We start from the raw sequence: 18,070 nt of genomic DNA on the forward strand, positions 1-18,070 counted from the left end.
CTCATTTTACAGATAAGCAAATGGGGGCCAGAAAGGTTAATTAACTTACCCAAGGCCACACCGGTTTTAGGGGACAGAGCCAAGATTCGAACTCTGTTCCATATTCTAAGGATCTACTATGCCATGAATCTACAAAATTCAAGAGATATAAAAGACAGAACATAAGCCTTTGATATATTGCTAGCTCTTTGGGCCTTTGCATTTGAAGTGGTATATTTTCCTGTATACATTTTCAGTGCTTGCTCTGTGAGTTACAAAACCCTGAGAAGATTCTTTCTTTAGGGAAATATCTTATTTCAGCCATTGTTCCTCAGAGAAGGAAAGACACCAATATTATTTCCATGGTAATGGCTTGTATTACATAGCTCTGAGTTGAGGTAGTTTTCTAACAGCCTATTTTATTTGATTTGTTTAATCTCCTCTTAGCAAATGTACTAGACTCGGAAGTTGAATCCTAAATTATTCTGTGTGTAATAACATTCGTTTTCAAAACTGTCATGTGCTTATATACAAACTTACCAGTTGTTTTCAACTTTAGTCCTGCATTTAAAGGTGTATTTAGACCCAAAGGGATATAGCTAGGGAGTTTAGGTAATGGGATATTAATTCCATCTGTTTTGCTCTAAAATGTCTATATCACTCCAAACCAGTATTATTCTTCCAAATGTTTTATCACAACCTAGACCTAGACCTAGTGGCAGAAAAGCTGAAAATGGCTAATAACATTGAAGTGTCTAGAACTTGGAGAAATCATTGTGATTTGGCTCCACTAAAGAAATGAGTGGACAAAAATTTAGTAATTTATAGCTGTTTATTTCCCTACCAGTGTATGCAATGAATTGGTGCTGTGGAACTACAGAAAGAACATATAAAATAATTTTGTTGAGTAAAAGAGGGCCCATTGGAGTTTTAGATAAGAAAACTAATGTATGCTTTTCTGTTCAAACATACACACAGCAGACATTGCTCATTCAATAAGCAAACATTTGTTAAATACATACTACATGCCAACATTATGTAGACACTATGGATGTGAAGTGAAAAACAAAATGGTACTTGTCCACAAAGAGCTGATATTCTACTGTAACTTGTTTATTAACATTAGAATTAAGACATATTTGGGAGTTAATACCAAGAGTCCACTCCAACTCTTGTCTGTGCTGCCTATATTTCTATAATGCATTCCTGTCTAGTAGAAAGAACACTATCTGGGGTGAGAAGATCTGAGTTTGAAATCCAACTGTACTCTTTCCTACCCATGTGATCTTGAAATGTTCAGCTCTCCTCTTTTTATTTGCCTCCATTATAAAATGAATTTATATCACACATAATTCCCTTGTACTCCAAAATATTGCATTTTTCTACATGTAACAAACACAAAGGAAGTCAAGCATGAGATCTCTATTATAGGGCCAAGGCTTATTCTCGGTCTATCTCAAGTGTATTCATGTTATCAAAAAATGAGCTTCAAAAGACATTTGGATGAAGGAGGAAAATACCTATTTTATTTTTTAAAATTGATTTTAGTTTTACTGATTTTTGATCTAGTTTCATAGCTTTCTTAAAGACCATCCATGTGAGCATAGCAAGCCGTCTGTCTTTCTAGGGACAAGCAAAGAACTCATTGTTCATTGTGAGCAGACATCAACTACAGGAATATGCATATATCAGCATATTTAGTGACAGCCATACTCTTTGTAATTTGACATCTCAGTCAAGTTTGTCTTTGAGTCAGGCAAAAATAGAAGTAGCTCGCCCCCTCCTCCCCATCCCTTCAAAAGAAAAAAAAATCCCATAATTCCAGTGTTCACCTTCTGTTGAGTGATGAACTCACCTAGTTAAAGGAACCAGGCCATAACTGACCCTTCTTGTTGTGTTTCCCCAATATTTGCAACGTTTAGAGGTTACCCTACCAGTCGTTAAAAAGTCAATAATTTACTATGATGCATTTGATTTTTTTGTCCTTGAATTAGTTATAATTATAGTCATAAAATGTTAGTACTGGAAGAAAAATTACAGAACATTTAGTCCAAGAATTTTTCATCTCTTTTTCCTGTCATTGATTCCTTTGGCAGTCTGGTGGAAAATATGGACCTCTTCTTGGAAAAAAGGTTGTTAAGCATATAAAATAAAATATATAGAATTAGAAATGAAACCAATTATTTGGAAATACAATTATCAAATATTTAAACAAAAGGTTCATATACTTCATATTAAAAAAGACCTGATTTGGTCAAACCCTTTCATTTTACAGATGAGAAACTGAAAGCAACAGAGGTTAAGTGATTTGGCCAAGGTGACAGATAATACAAAACACCAAGAAATGCAACACTGGCTTCCTAACAACTCTTCCACTATCTTTTCAAATATCATGCCACTTTTGAAACTTTTGTATAAATTATGATCAATAACTATGTGTTTTGATACACACATTAGCAACACCATCAATGGAATATGAAAGTTTCATATTCTGTCAGTAATTTTAAAAATTGTGATATTCATTTGGATATTCTCTCAGTAGCAGATATTTAATAAATTAAAATTTTAGTAAATAAAGACCTCAGACATCACGCCACATCATGGTGAGGAACTAAAGATGAATTTATAGTGGAGAATGTGTATTATATTATATTGTCAAATAATCAACCAATAACATTTATTAAGTGCTTACTATGTATGAATAACTGTGATAGTAAATTATTCAATTAGCATTTTACACTTTGAATTAATAAATTTCTAAACTGGACCAGGGGCTCTTTGGGAGACAGATAGTTGGTTATATCATTTCACATTATCTTGTTAGATACAAACTTAAGCACAATTATAGCAGGCAGGTAAATTTTAATCTCTTTTAACTTTTCTCAGAGGTGAAAACCTGTGAGCATTGCCATTTGTTCCACTCCTTGGTACATCTATCCACTCATAAGGAGCATGATGGTAAAAGGGAGAAAGAGTGTTTTGAGACATGCTAGCACAGAACTTTGTTTAGATTTGCCTGGGGCAAAAAGCAAATGATAGAGAGAAATGTAGAGTGGAGGGAGTGAATGTTAGACATATAGGGAAAGAGATGTGTAAGGAAAAGAGGAGACTAGAATAGAGACAGGCAAAGAGATAAAATGGTAGGGGATAAAAAGGATACTTACAGAGAAGAGACCAAAGTAGTGGGTCCTACAATTTTTCTAACATATCATAAATTTAAGAGATATACCCATTATTTAGAAGTGGCTTCACTTTCCATTCTGAATATCATCCTATTTTAGATCAAGATCAAAGAACTGATCGAGTTCATCAATACTTTCTTAAATTAATCTTTGGGAGTCAGAAGAAACCTTTTTGTTTTCTGACTAAAGTTTCTTATGGTCAGTGTCAGAAGAGATTAAGGATTTGTATGCCCCCAAATACGCCTTATTTTCCATGGTTCTGTTGAACTTCCCTGGGTCTCATACTTCTTCATTTATAAAACCCCCAGGGTCAGAACTCTACTGGGTTCTTATATACCTTCCAACTCTGAATCCATAATCTTACAATTCTTCAAGATCATAAGATTTAGAGATGAAAAGGAACTGAAAGAATATCTGGTCTAACTCTCTCATTTTACAGTTGACAGAATTAAGGCTGAAAGAAAGATAGGGATGATTGGCCCAAGGTCACATGGGCAATAAGTAGCAAAGCAAGGATTTTCCCCAGATATTTGCACTCCAAATACTATTTGCATGTGTGTTTCCCATACTATTAGTATTTGCAAGAATAGTGATAATTAGAAGAAAAAAACCAAACTCATTTTTTTCCAAAAATTTACTTTGTGTACATTATTTTAGAATACCTTTTCCTGATTCCCCTATTCCCCACTGATTCATCACCACTTCTGTAGAACTAGAACTATCTCCATATAAAAATATTCTCCAAAATATTCCTATAATTTGGGGGAAAGATCCTAATTAATAGCATACTTTTCAAAGTGGAAGTATATAAACATGTGACACAGTAGCTGAGTAAGGTGGGATGTCATGAGAAGCAGTATTCTTAAAACACAGAAAAAGGGAGATTCTTGTGTTTCAGTAATCATCCTGCTTTTATGGACTCAGAAGTTATGGAAGATGTATGATTATTCGGTGATGCTTGAAGCTAACATTATATGGGTGAGGGTTGAATATTTAAAACAAAATATTGCCTTGCTTCAGTAATTCCTGATGAAGCAAAGAAATTGAGAGCATTGGGATTAGATTGTCATGATGTATTTGTTTCTTTTGGCAGTAATGTGAATTTTAGAGGCAGTCAGAAGTAATATGGTATAGTGAAAGGAGCAGAGGATCTGATGTCAGAGGAGATGGGTTCAAACCATGACTTGCTCACATGCTATCTTGTAACCTTAGGAAAGCCATTTTAATTCTTTGACCCTCATTTACTTGAACTATAAAGTGAGGAGATTTGATTTCAATATCCTGCAAGGTTCCTTCTAGGTACCAATATAATGCTCTGCTCCTAAGCTAGAATTGCCTGGCATGGAGTTGGAACTCAACCAAGATTTACTGCTTGATTTATCATCTATTTACATATGTATAGGAATGGAGAGAGAGAGAGAGAGAGAGAGAGAGAGAGAGAGAGAGAGAGAAAGAGAGAGAGAGAGAGAGAGAGAGAGAGAGAGAGAGAGAGAGAGAGAGAGAGAGAGAGAGAGAGAAAGAAAGAGTTCAATGGTAAGGGGAATCCAGACACATCAAAAATGAAACAAAATAGTCTGTGTCAAAGGACACAAGTTCCAGACTTAGTTTTTTGACTTTGGGTAAATCAAACAAGTTTTCTCCTGCAAAATTTGGGGGCTGGAAATAGATATCTGTAGGGTTCTTTCCAAATCTAAATCTTGTTCCTGGATTTCACATATTTAACTATTCCTCTGTAGAACTATAGAAAATTAGCTACTGCCACACAAACTTACAAATTATCTGAATTAATTAACACCTGTTCTATGTGTTTTTTCTTCTTATATGAGTCCAAATTTCCCTATTGTTGAAAGCTATGACAATAATTTGACTTTAGTCCATGTTTGAATAGCATGGGAGCTGCTCCAAAGTCATTGACAAGTCATAGTGACATTGATTTTTCCCCCTTATATTTAATTAAAAGGATAAAACAGTTCAGCAAGCTGGTGAAGAAACTTCTTGTGCCAGATTCTGATTTTTGGAAGCTGACAAGTGAATAATTACGTTCATATGGAAATAGGATTTTATGTTTAATAAACCTGATCTTTAATGGAACTGGCCTCTAAGTGACTCATGAACCTTTTACTATAATATGTAAAGGGGTACATGAGTCAGCAAGTTAAACAAAGAGATAGAGTGGAAAAAATGAGCAAAGGCTCATTGACAATTCAGCGTTACATGGTTCTATTTTCATTAATAATGTTGATTTCATTTGCAGAAGGGAATTCCAGTAGGATGCTGTCCACTTGACAGGTGTTTAGGCAAACAGAAAAAAAAAAAAATGGTATAGTAATTGATCTATCGCTGTTGGTTTGAAGTGAAGTCAGTTAACAGAAAACCTCTCTTTGGAAATTTAAACACACACACACACACACACACACACATACAAGGAAAAAAACACATCATTTGACAACATATTTCAGTCTCTCGAACCAAGTGCAGGACACACTGACTTCAGATTGACAAAAACACCACCATGACAACAGGACACTAATTGATATTCTGACTATAAGGCAGGCAGGGGAAGGACAAAGACACAGCAGGCAAAATGAATAAGCTCCTTTGCCCTTAGAGAAGTGGTATCTTTAGGTGAGTCACAGACATGGTTGGTCTGGGCTTGCTCAAAATTCTGGGAAGTCCTGGCAATACCTGTGGTCTATTGGAGGCTCCAGTTCTAGTCAGGGTGGGCTCTTCTTGAGAAAGAATTACAGCAACACATCTTTAGAAGAGAATCCAATGCATTTGGTTACCAAGGAAGTTTGGCGTCTTTTAGATAAACTCATATTTATCATAAACAAAGGAAAAAATGTGTCCCATGCCCCACTACTTCTACTGAACATAGTAATAAACACTGATTTCAGTGGTAGTTGCCCTTGCAGGTTTAAAATTCAGTAACTACAGAGTCCTGGTACTAAGATTCTGGAAATGTCTAAGTGCTTACTTGAATTCTGGGATTCCATTATTGTGCCTTGTAAAATTGAGATCTAGAATATTGAGACTTAAGTATTAAAAAACAGTGATTTTAAAAAGAATTTATCAATGGAATCCTTTGGCTCTTTAACTATAAAATCAATACCTGAATTTAAATATATGACTATTATATACATATATTTGTAATTTGAAATTAATCAGTTTATATTAAATAGCCATGATTCGGGCACTATGCTAAGCATTGGTGATAGGCAAAAATGAAATATCCCTTAATTTCAAAGAGCTTTCATTCTATCAAAGCAAGGTATATTTCCAAACTAGAATTGGAAAAAGCCTTTTTTTTTAATCCTTCAAGACCGCATCCATAAACCTGCAAGAGTATTAAGAAATTAACAGAGAGCTGTAACTGGAATCAGGAACACATGAATTTAAATCTGGATTTTATTCATTGTATCACCCTGTGCAAGTCACTTATCCTCTTCTAACTTGGTTTCCTCAATTATAAATTAGGGGCAATAGTGGCATCTATATCCTAGGTGAGATGTTGTGAAAATAAAATGAGATAATATTTGCAAAGTATTTTGTAAACCTTAAAGTGTTGTATCAATGCTAGCCATTATTAGTTGTTAGTATGAAGCCTTTCCTGACAGCCTACAAAATGTTATAGCTCTAGACATATAGAGAAGCTACTCCATTTCTCAGAGAAGGAAACACAGGTTCAGAGAGAAGTAATTTACATTTTGTCAGGTAGGACTTTAGTGGCAGATAAAGCTTGAATAGAGATTTCCTTACTCAGGGTCCTATTTTTCTACTACACTGGGCTTACTAGAATCACAGGAGAGTTATCTTTCTTTTATTTTCTTCTATGCTCATTCCACTTAGTCTGGACTACATTAAGCAAGCAAGAGAATGCTAATATCTATTTTTTCATAAGATACTATATATAATAGTATGTCTCTTTTCCCTAGACTTTAGATCTTCAAGGATTCCTATTTCTACCTGTCTTACCTGACACGTTTGTTGAAAGGAAGTTGCTAAAAAAAAATACAAAGTACTTAACCTCCATTTTAAGAAAACATACTTAGGAGAGGCAATGTAGTATTCAAATCTTACCTCTTATCCTGAGTATCTTGCCTAGAACATTGTGAATGCTCAATAAATTATTTTGTTCTAATCTTTACTTTCTAACAGTATCAATTTTAAGAAAGAATTGTGGTAAGGACTAGATAATCAGCTTTAAATGATTTGCCCAGGATCACACAGCTAGGAATTGTCTGAGGACAGATTTGAACCCAGATTCTCCCATCTCCAAGCCTGATGATGTTCTATCCAATGTACTGCATAGGTGCCCCACTTAATACATTCTTATCTGTCTCCAACAACAACAAAAAAAACTACACTTTATGATCACAAGTCACGTTGTGATCTTTCAATATCCTAAACAGCCTTCTATGAATATGAATTATTAGTGAGTTATGGATCTTCTTTGGTAAAGAAAGTTTCCAAACTAGGAATTGCCCATTCTGATGAAATCACAAGTTCAAACCAAAAGAAAAATATTTATGAGAGACCTTGAGAGTTGGCTCAAAGACTCCAGCTGGAAGTAAACTGAGAAAACTAGACCAGCCCCATAATTTTACAGATGATGAAATCGATACCTGATGAAAGAAACCTGAATTACCCAGTGTTATTATATAGGTATTAAGTAATAGAGCAATAATTTTTTTCTAAAGCCAATAGCCTTCACATTGCCTGGAGATGCCATTTTGAAGTTGTAGTTTTACCAAAGATGCAAGCTACAAAATTAATACTGGAAACCCTAATTCACGAACATAATTAGATTCTTCAACTACTTGTGTGCACCAAACAGTTGATCAGTTGATCTCTTGATTCTCTCTCTCCCTCTCTCTGTCTTTCTCCTTTCTCTCTCTGTCTCTGTATCTGTGTCTGTCTGTCTGTGTCTCTGTCTGTCACTCTCTCTCTCTCTCTCTCTCTCTCTCTCTCTCTCTGTCTGTCACTCTCTCCCCCCCCCCCTCTCTCTCTTTCTCCTGTCACACCTTGCTTAGTGGTTAGGACGACAGACTTGGTACCAAGAAGACCTGAATTCAAAATTCAAGAAGACCTGGTTTTAAGCTTTGCTGCTAATAGTCACTATGGGACTCTGGGCAAGTCTAGTTAATTTAGTGCTTCCAGGTACTTGTTAGATTAGAGTGGGTGATGATCTACATTGAGAGAAGTTCCTCTCTTGGAGCTCCCTTTAATCAATCCAGTTTAAAAAATGACCCCTGACTTCAGATCAACACAGCAAATGAAACTATGGATTCAGAAAGTATTTATAGGACATGCAGACCTTGGCAAAGAGAAAAAAAAAGAAAAAAAAATGGATTCCTACTTGTTAGGGCTTTGTTTACTGTGCTTTCCTAATGTAAAAAATAATGACATTTTTGTTATCGTCCAAACTGTTTTTTAAAAACTCTTATCTTCCATCTTAGAATCAATTCTGTATATTGGTTCGAAGTCCAAAGAGCAGTAAGACTAGGCAGTGGGTATTAAGTAACTTGTCCTGGGGCTCATGGGTAGGAGGTGTCTGAGGTCAAATCTGAATCCAGGATCTCCCATCTCTGGCCCTGGCTCTCAAACCACTGAGTCATTTAGCTGCTCTCTATTGTCAAACCCATTTAAAAGATTTTTGAACTGCCTTTGCTTGGTTCTACATTGTGCTCTGGGCTTGGAAGGGCAAATCTGCAAATGGGCCGGTCACCTTCTGTGCATACTGGTGACATTCATGGACTGCAAGCAATTGCATTTGTCTCCTGTTCATCCAGCTCTAAGTGGAATAGTCTGGGATGTTCCTAAGGGCTTGTTTACAAGCTCTGTGAACACTGTATTAGGCATGATTATGCTCCAGCCTTCTAACAATATTGCTCATAAAAAAGGTAAAGAATGTCCCTTATGCAACCAAATTACATGTAAGTGGTTCCTTCAGATTGAGAGCATGCCACAAGGCACTTGCCATCTCAGCAGCAGGAACAGCTCGGCTGATATGTCTCCTCTGACTTTTGTCCCCCGCTGATCTCCTTGCTTTAACATTGACTGGCTCCCAGGAGCCATCCTTTCTTCCTGTGCCCCTCCCTCCTCCTCCAGAACTCATGCTACACCCACCATGACACTTTAGAAAAGGCACAAAAATGCCTGCATTCAGACTGGAATACCAAGAGAGGGGGGGAAATGAAAGATAGCATCCAAGACCTTTCTGCATAACCCCAGATGATGGTCGAAGCCCTCAGAGGGGAAATATTAGATGCTACAAGTTAGGATCTTGCCCAGAAATGAAGAAATTTCTCTCTAAATGAGAGCAGCCAGGATCAGAGAGCAAGAGGACATGCTTCCAATAAGTACATTTCCCTTGCCTTTAGAGAATCCATGCTCTTTCATTTCTTTCTGAAAAGTCTCCATCTCCTATTTGCCTCCCGGGGGTAGCCTTTGTTTGGGGAGCAATGATATGAAGTTACCTTCTTTTCATATCACTGCAAGGGAAGGTTTCTTTGAACAACAAAGTGTTTCCTTTTAACTAAGTCAGGTTGGTCATGGGCATAATTATTAATAATAAACTGAAATTTATCTAATGCTTTAAAGTTTGCAAATCATTTTACCTACCTCTCCTTACCGGGTTGTTGTAAGGCTTAGGTGAAATAATGTAGGTAAAGTGCTTTGTAAACCTTAAAGTGCCATACCAATATCAGTGGCTGACATTTATTATTGTTTATCAGCATCATCATCATCTCATTCGAACTACATAATATTGTGAGCAACATACTGTAGTGAGTGAAAGATGAAATGACTGATCTTCTGAACATATCACTTTAATTAAGCAATGCATAGCAATCACCCAGCAAATCAAGACCAGACTCTGTCCTTAGCTTAAGCCTGAACCTCATATACAGAGGGAAACAGACTTTTATATAGTAAAAACAAATAATCAAATGGACCAGTTAATTAAAGGGAAACAATATAATATTATGTAATTTTGTTTCATATTAAAGAAAAAATTAAGGACTTTCCAGTTTGGGAGAGGAAGAGTCACTTGGTGCAATTCCCTGAATTCAGAAAAGAGGTATGCCCCTCCCCTCTGTCCCAAGCGTCTGTAAACATTTAAAGGAACATGGAAACAACTGATTGATCAGCAGGGGGACATTTTTTAAATAAGACACACGAGTTGCTTGAACATACAATTGTGAGAAAACTTCTGGAATCGATCTTTGGGTCTGAGTGGGTTTCTGGTCAGCATGACCTAAGCCTTTAGTTAAGGGTCTCTAAGTAGCAAATGCAAGTGGTTCAGCTTTCCAGCCATACAGGTCTATGTTGAAATAAAGCAACAAGGTATGGTCCCAGTTACTGCAATTGAACAAAATTTTCTCACAAGAGAGAATTTAAAATAGACCCATAATTGTATAGAAAGGGAACTGAACTATCTCCAGGACAGAATTGCAAGAATGGAGTCAGTGTGGTTGGTTCACTAAATGCCAACAATTAGTAATTTACTGTTCTATTTCCCTAAATTCCTCCAGCATTTCCTTAATGCTAGAAAGGATTAGTGGGGTCCAAGATATATTGTTCTAGTTTTGCAGATGAGTAACTTAAGGCTCAGAAAGATGAACTTACCTATTCTGGTGTCATACAGTGGCAAAATAAGATTCGAATCTAGGTCTTGATGGCTTTTTGTCCAGATCTGTCCTCTAACTCCACAATAGTGTTCATAATTAGGCTAGATATACTAAAATTGTCCATGTTAAGAAAGTCTGTTTTGTCTTTCTTATTCCTTGGTCCTCTGAAAGTGGAAAGAAATTTAAATTAAAATCAGTGTTAGATTTTATACACCTTATTTCCAGATGATGTCTCCTATTTTGATTATTAGATAAAATTGTAATCTTATTGGTGAAGGTCTTCCCTCACTTGGTATTTTTGTTGTTCAGTTGTTTTCAGATGTGTCTGACTGTTCATGACCTCATTTGGGGTTTTCTTGACAAAGATATTTAGAATGTTTTGCCATTTCCTTCTCTAGCTCATTTTACACATGAGGAAACTAAGGCTAACATAATTAAATAATTTACCTATGGTGACACACGTAGTAAATTTCTGAAACCAGATTTGAACTCACTCAGTTTACATTGTAATATATCCAGTTTTTCATCTATTGACAAAATCCATTGATAAATCTTTCATCTGTGAGGTTGATTCTTTAACTTTTCTTGGGCACCAGTCTGGCACTCTGCCTAAATTTTATTCTTTGCTCTCTTTATGTGACCTATCTACCTCCTTTTAAGATCATGGGTTGATAGATTTGGGGTAGAAAATGAACTTAGATATTACATAATCTTATTTCCCCTCTTTACAAATTAAAAAACCAACAACTAAGTATCAGGGAAGTTTAATTATTTTCCCAAACTTATATAAGAAATAAGTTAGACCTATGTCAATTAATCCCCTATCTTCAATTCCAATGTCCCAGTCTCTGTTGTCTATGAATGTGGGAGTTGGCTTGCAATCTTTGAAGCAAGGAAGGCACTGTAAACATGAACAGCATATAATCCCCAAAGAGGACGCACAAGAGAAAACCCACAAACATACTTCAGCCCATGACTTTCCTGCACAACAAAACAGATCTGAAACCCATAGATTTTGGCAGTTCAGTATAGTCCCTCTGTGGATGTTCAAATGACTGATAGCCCACTTTCATCCCCTTGCATCACAGCTTCCTTCCATGAAGAGGTAGAGAAGCTTACAGAAGAGATAACTGCATAGAGTATGGGACCTGAAGTTAGGAAGAACTCTCTTCAAATTCTGTCTCAGACCTATTTGTGGGACCCCATCACTTCACCTTTGTCTGAATCAGTTTTCTCTTCTATAAAATGGAAATAACAATAGTACTTCCTTCAAAGGATTGTTGTGATGAACTGATGAGTTTAAATATATAAAGCATTTGAAAATTCTAGAGCACTTTATAAATAATTAGTAGTATTAGTAGTAGGAATAATGAGTGATATAGCCAATACAGATCCAGTGTTCTTACCAGGGTACCACATTAGTTTTCCTTATATATGTTTCTAATTTTGTTTTGGGAGGTTACTTCTTGCCATTGTGATTCCTAAGGTAACTTGACACAACTGGCAAAAACCTACTGAATTGGGTCATTGCCCTTTGTGTCTTCAATAATTTTTACACTTCACAGTTGTTATATCCAATGATTCAAAGCCATAGAATGTGCTAGAGCTTTAATAGAAAAGCAGCTTGGGACCAAGGGAAGAGCAATGCTTTTCCTCAAGGTGATCAACCCACTCTTACCCTATTCAATTCTGGAAGCACCATGAAAAGAAAAAAAATATGGTTTCTTCTTTTTTTTTAAACCCTTACCTCCCATCTTGGAATCAATACTGTGTATTGGGTCCAAGGAAGAAGAGTGGTAAGGTCTAGGCAATGGGGTTAAGTGACTTGCCCAGGGTCACCCATCTGGGAAGTATCTGAGGCAAGATTTGAACCCAGGACCTCCCATCTCTTGGTCTGTCTTCTTTTTTTGTAAGGAAAGCAGGATATACTTCAGTTAGTTTTGCATAGGCTAATCTTAGAACTAGAAGAATGTAAAGAGATCTACTACTTTGATCTTGGACCTTGTTTACTGTTCCTCAAACATAGCATTCCATCTCTGGTTTCTGTGCTTTTACACTGACTTCCTATGCCTAGAATGTTCTCCTTCTTTATCTGTGCATCTCAAAATCTATAACTTTCTTCAAAGATCATTTCAAATGCCACCTCTAACATGAGACTGTTCCTGACCCCAACTATTACTATAGCTTCTACCTCATCCCCCCAAATCATACTCATTTAGATAAATAGATAATTTTTGTTTCCTTTGAGAGATTGTAAGTTCCCCGAGGACCCAGAGGGCTTCATTTTTGTCTTTGAATCCCCAGCATCTACTACACTGCTTGACACATGGTGGTGGTGTCATTCAGTCTTTTTTCAATCATGTCTGACTCTTCATGATGCCATTTTGAGTTTTTTTTACAAAGATACTAGAATGGTTCACCATTTCCTTCTCCAGTCCATTTCACACTTGAGAAAACTGAGACAAATAAGGTCAAGTGACTTGGCTAGAATCACAGAGCTAGTAAGCATCTGAGGTCAAATTTGCTCCAAAGCCAAAGCTTTATCCATTGTGCCACCTAACTGTCCCACTGACACACGATGAGTACTTAATAACCTAATTGTTCTATTTGACAAGTCATTTAACCTATGAGTCTGAGTTCCCTAAAATGAAAAATAAATAGTTGTACAAAATGATATCTAGAGCCCATACAAATCTGAACTGTAGAATCTAAGTTAAAGTTAATTTCTATTCTTTAGTTACATGCAAGTTGACAGTGGAGGCAGGAAGCCTCGAAAGGTATTGGGTGACTGTGGGAATAATAAAATAATAGAAATAATAACTAGAATTTTTCTAATACTTTAAAGTTTTAAAATGCCAACCAGTGGTTAAAATGTAGTTATAGATAATCCACAAGCAGATAATTGAGTGGTGCCCCTACATCATTAGCCCAGCTTTCCTGACATAATTGAAATTCTCAAGAGATTGATATGTAAGTGCGGACTGCAAGGGTCTCCTTGCTCATCTTCCTGGCTCCAGCCTCTCTTCAAATTCCAATCCGGTCTCCCTATTACTCAGTTAATAAGATATTTCTGTCATCTTGTTATTCCCTTACTCAAGGACTGAGACTTTCCCTACTGTCTATTGCATTCTGACCTCTTCTTAATTGGCTTCCACAGTATTCCATAATCTGGTTCCATTCTATCTGTTCAACATTATTTCCAACCACTCTTCAATATGAAGCTTTCCAATCAATCAAACCTCTGTTCTTTGTCTGGAATCCCTTACCTTTTGTGGTCTTCCTTATTTCCTCTTTTTTAAAAAAATCCAAATCATAATCATTCTTTATTTCTCAATCCACATCATACCTTTTCAAAGAAACATTTCCTAATGACTCCGACTTCTATTTTCTCTCAATTCATACTATCATGGGGATAATAATAATGATAATGAAGATTTCTATATCATCTTAAGATTGTTGGTCTTAGCCTTTTATTGTGTGTCCTAGACCCCTCTGGCAGTACAGTGAAGTTAACAGACACCGTCTCAGAATAATGTTTTTAAATATATAAAAATAAAGTGCAGAGAAATACAAAGGAAATCAATTATATTAAAATACAGTCATTGCAATATATTTTTATAAATGAATAATAAGATTTCAAGGTAAGAACCCTGCATAAAGGTTTAGAATTATATATATACATATATATATATACATAATCTTTAATGGTTCCTTCAGTAATTCTGTGAGATGACTACTATTATTATTATCCCTATTATACAGAATATCATCATCATAATAATTACATTTGTATCATGCCTACTATGTGTGAGGCATTGTGCTAAACACTTTACTAATATTATCTCATTTGGTCCTCACAACTATCCTGCAAAGCATCTTCTATTATTCATATTTTACGGTTGAGGAAAATGAGGCAAAAAGAGGCTAAATGACTTGCCCAAGGATATACAGCTAGTAAATGTTTCAGTTGGAATTTGCTTTTCTCTCTCCCTTATTCAGAGTCCATAGTTCTGTCCACCATATATGAGCTTGCTTCCAGTAAATCAGACCATTTAGCATATTATATATAGCATAGACCCTCTCTTATAGATTACATGCATACTAACTCTGTCTCTCCTAATTAATGATAAGCTCTTTGAGGCCAATAACCAAATTCTGTATTTTCTCCATATTTCCTCATATGACATTTCTGCTTTATCTATCATAATATTTGATATATAAATAAATAGAAGATACTTAATAAATAATTGGTTTTTAGATATAAAAATGGGATATTTTCCTGCATACAGCTCGGTGGCATATCCATTTACATATTGTGCAATTTCTAGACAGTGGCAAAGTAGCCATTCATATATAAAACAAGAAAATCTTTTATTTTAAAATAAATCAAAATGTGCAAAATTTGTTCTGTGTATTTTTTTAAATTTCCATTATTGGGAGCCACCATCAATTATGAACCATTTTTCATATTGAGTAAAATCCTGCCTCTCCACAGTTTTATTCAAATACTTAAACCAAGGTTTTGCTAAGACATACTTTTTGTTTTAATGGTTTAAGTAAGCCACAGTTGACAAATACTTTTTTTGAAGAATCCAAATTTCTTCAGCTCCTGATCACTTTCTGAACAGTTAGCCCCTCCCTGGGTTAGCTCTCTTTGATAAAATACTCTGTAATGTGTGTTGTGTCATTCCCCCCACCCAGACCACCTTCAACTCCCCAGCAATAATCAGGAAGCAGGTTGACTATGGTCTCATTGCATTGACCCCTGATATCATTTGGAGCATATGTCAGAGTTCCCAGATTATTACAGGGTACTACTGATAACAAATTGTCTTCTAAATGTTGTCAAGTGACCTGAAAACAATCCTGTCAATTTGGCATCATTGTCTCTTACCAGACAATTGTGTATATCTGACCTCATTCTCTGGCAAGTAATCACCTCATAGCCTGAGGTATTGTACTAATTGAATATTTTACTCAGGAAAACTCAGCTAATTGCCTGTTTTTTGAATGGTAAGGGTTATTAATATTATTCGTCTTAGCACTAGAATTTTTCCCTTTTACTTTCCATTGTCTTTTCTTTTCATTGTTAATTCTACATCATCCCTTTTTAATATCTTCAGAAGTTATAAGAAAATAACTAGAATTTTCCTGGTATAGACCTTTTCCTTCCTACTCCCCTCCATCCCTTCCCTTCTTCTTTCTTTTCTCTTTTTTCTCCCCTTCTCTCACATCCTTCCTTCCTTCAATTTCCATTCTTTTCTCCTTCCAAATTTTCTGAATATAGCTTTGCCCTTAGTGTATTGACAACCCATAAGTAGGTTGAAGAGCCTTGGCAGGAACATCAGTAGGCTTGACTTCCCTGCAGTTGCCACATTTTGCCTCACAACATGTGCCTTTTTCATATTTTCTTACTCTGAGGGAGTCTGTGTGTTGACATCCTCAAACAGAATCCCAGCCATGTGGTTAGTTTGTGCTTCTGACCTCTGCGTCACTAATCTCAAAAGCAGACTTTCTCACCTAAAACCAAGCAGTTCCAAAGCAATGTCACTGTGCCCTGTTCTTGTACTCTGTATCCTGCCACCTGCCAAACACGTTGGCATCCTGTGGGAAAGACCCACATTCACTTTCTCTGGCTCCCTAGGCACAATGCAGTTTGGTGGGTACAGCTTGCCCCTGAGTACAATGGTCATTTGAAGGAAATAAAGCCTTAATCCTGCTCGATCTCAACTCCAAGGATAAGATTCTAAAATCATTCCTTTTAGCATCTGGCATGCTGTTCCTAAAATATAGAGACATTTTTCTTCCCCTCCTTGGTGTGTCATCCTTGCCCTCATTCTCCTCTTCAGCTATTTGGAAGGCAGTGAGGACTAATGCTGCTGTCCTGGGCAAAAGCAATACAATACCCTTGACATCTAATCTCACTGATGATATAGGGACTTCTGCCTCCCATAGCTGTTAAGCTGGACTCGTGTTCTCCTCATTGCCTTTGGGGAAACTGTCTCTGCCATGAATCTGTTGCCACTGCTTCTCCATCCTGCCTCTGCCTTGACACAGACTTCCACAAGCATGATATACAAAGAGAATAACAGGCATTTGAAAGAGAAAGAAGAATGTTATGTTTTTCAGTGGGGAAACAGACCCTTGTGTCTCTTCTCACCACTTCTGGAGCACACACATGAGTGTGCCTATGCATGTGCGCGCCCGCGCACACACACACACACACACACACACACAAACTTCCTTTTTAATATCTCTTCCCCATAGTCACATACCCTCCCATTTACCCTGCAGCTTTTCAGTATTTGTCTGCAAATTTAAACCAGGCTCTAGCTTCCAAGCCCCCGAAGATTCTGGGCTAAATATGACTGCCTACAGTCTTGGAATACTAGGTCATTCTTCCTCTTTGGTTTGATGCTCCCACATGGGGTTATTCAGAAAAAAATATTTAAATATAGTTTACATTCAAATTATGGTGAAATTTCCCCAAATATGAAAAGGAGAATCTCAGATCCCATACAGGCACTCAAGAAGTACTATGTATTAGAATTGCCTTTATATGCCACATAAAATATATGATTATAAATATATTTTATATCTTATTATATTATATTTCCATGTTGTTTATTTATAAATACACACATACATTTACATAAATATAAATGCAAAGGATTCACAGGAACATATAAACAGATACAGAAGTTATGATACACTGAGCCCATAAGCCCACCTGAAGAAGAAACTGAACTTCAGTCCAACTGATATTGGGGCTTCTAACTTTTGATGGGTCCCTCCTTTCCTTTGGAGGACCTTATAGCACCCTCCCAAAACTAACAGTGACATACTAAGATTTAGGATTCCCACAGAAAAAAAACCAAACTTTTCAAACTGCCATATAAGAAATGCCCCTCCCATAAGACCTCCAGTATTAGACTCAAAGCATTGAAAGGTAACACGATATAAAGCTTTTACTTCCCTTGGTTTCAAGACCCTTTTAATTCTCCTTCATGCATGTTGTGGGAAACTTTATTTTCTAAGAAGCACACAGTATCAAGAAATTCCCTTCTTTCTTTGGAACAGTGTTTATAATCTGGAGAAGGTATGTGTAGAAGTATTTCAGGAGAAATGAATCAGGAAGAATTCAACTTGACTTTCATTCTAACAGAAATTTGGCATTTATATGAATTTAAAAAAACCTTTTTAAAAGGTTCCACAAGCTTCTCCAAACCAATATGAACTTAAAAAAGTGAAAAGAACTTTTCCCAGAAAGTTTTGATA

At 36.3% G+C, this 18,070-nt stretch overlaps 1 protein-coding gene and 1 long non-coding RNA gene across 27 annotated transcripts in view; one reads left to right on the forward strand and one right to left on the reverse strand.

The window, feature by feature from the left end:
- The window catches only part of LOC130456523 (uncharacterized), a 62,069-nt gene extending 50,706 nt beyond the window's left edge, over positions 1–11,363 (reverse strand). The window contains exon 1 of the long non-coding RNA XR_008915521.1: positions 10,791–11,363. This is a non-coding gene — a long non-coding RNA (uncharacterized LOC130456523). The remainder of the gene's footprint in view (positions 1–10,790) is intronic.
- The window catches only part of MYT1L (myelin transcription factor 1 like), a 730,943-nt gene that overhangs the window by 32,038 nt on the left and 680,835 nt on the right, over positions 1–18,070 (forward strand). The gene's annotated exons all lie outside the window — the stretch shown is intronic.

This window comes from Monodelphis domestica, chromosome 1, assembly GCF_027887165.1.
Source record: "Monodelphis domestica isolate mMonDom1 chromosome 1, mMonDom1.pri, whole genome shotgun sequence".
In the NCBI taxonomy this organism is placed as follows: domain Eukaryota; kingdom Metazoa; phylum Chordata; class Mammalia; order Didelphimorphia; family Didelphidae; genus Monodelphis; species Monodelphis domestica.